Source organism: Condylura cristata, unplaced genomic scaffold, assembly GCF_000260355.1.
Source record: "Condylura cristata isolate star-nosed mole 26May11 unplaced genomic scaffold, ConCri1.0 scaffold00013, whole genome shotgun sequence".
Lineage (NCBI taxonomy): Eukaryota > Metazoa > Chordata > Mammalia > Eulipotyphla > Talpidae > Condylura > Condylura cristata.
The window spans coordinates 15,895,171-15,896,524 of record NW_004567114.1 but is presented as its reverse complement, the minus strand read 5'-3'; the positions used below and the strand labels follow the sequence as shown (position 1 = coordinate 15,896,524).

At 33.8% G+C, this 1,354-nt stretch overlaps 1 protein-coding gene across 1 annotated transcript in view; it reads right to left on the bottom strand.

The window, feature by feature from the left end:
* Positions 1 to 1,354, bottom strand: part of GTF2A1 (general transcription factor IIA, 1, 19/37kDa) — a 35,350-nt gene that overhangs the window by 5,777 nt on the left and 28,219 nt on the right. The gene's annotated exons all lie outside the window — the stretch shown is intronic.

The following is a 1,354-nucleotide window of genomic DNA, read 5'->3' as shown; positions in this document are numbered from 1 at the left end:
ATCAATGTCCAAGAGCTTATGGCCTATGATTTCTTTTAGGAGTTTTATGTTTTTAGGTCTTAAAATTCAAATTTTTTATCAAGTTGATTTTTTTTTGTATAAAGACAGTTTCAGTATTGCATGTGACTGGTCCAGTTTTCACAGGATCATTTATTGAAGAAACTATTTTTCCCCATTGTACTGTCTTGCTCCTGTGCACAAATCGACACATATATGCATAGGTTTATTTCTGGGCTCTATTCCATTCCATTGTTCTCTGTTTTCTTTATGCTAACATGCTGTTTTCATTATTACAGCTTTGCAAAAAGGGACCATAGTACTTTCAGCTTTCTTCTTTCTCATGCTTACTTTGGTTGGTTGGGGTCTTTTGTGTTCCATATAAAAATGGGGTTGTTTTATTTCTGTGGACAATGTATAGTGAATTCTGACTGAGATTGCACTGACTCTGTGGATTGTCTGCATTACTATACACTAATGGTGAACTATTGGAAAGCACAGGCATTTTAACAATATTAATTCAAGATTGTTGAATTAATCCGAATCCAAAGGCATGCGCAATCTTTCCATTCGTCTTCAATTTTTTTCACAAATGTCTTTTAGTAGTTTTCAGTGCACAGGTTTTTCAAATCTTTTGTTAAATTAATCTGAGGTAATTTATCCTTTTGATGTAATTATAAATGGGATTATTTCCCTAATTTTTCTTTCCAATTGCTCACCATTAGTGCATAGTAATGCAAAGGTTTTTGTATACTCACTTTGTGTCCTGTAGTTCTGTTTGCTGGTGGCTTTTAAGGTTAACATATATGTCATCTATAAACAGTGACAGCCCTACTTCTTCCTTTCCATTTTGGAGACCTTCTCTTTTGAATGTCTATTTGTACTAACAAGGACTTACAGTAATATTATGTTAAGTAAAACAGGTCAAGACTGGGCACCCTTGTTGTTTTTTTCCTGGTTTTGCATAAAAAGCTTCCAGCATTTTACTGTTGAATGTGATTATTAGCCGTGGACTTATTAGACATGGCTTTTACTAAGCCAAGGTACTTAGCCTCTGTATCCACTTTTTCTCAGTTTCTAATATAAATGGATGCTAACTTTTGTCAAGTGCTTGCTCTGCATCTATTGAGATAAGCATACTTACCCTTAATTTTGTTAACATAGCACATTCACTGATTATGGATACTGAACTGTCCTTGTATCCCTGAAGTAAATCCCACTTAATCATGCTAAATGATCTTATATGTATTGTTGCTTTCAGGTTGCAAATATTTTGTTAAGGATTTTTGTGTCTATATTCACCAGGAATACTGTGTTTTAATTTTCTTGTGGCATCCTTATCTGCTTTTGGTTATCA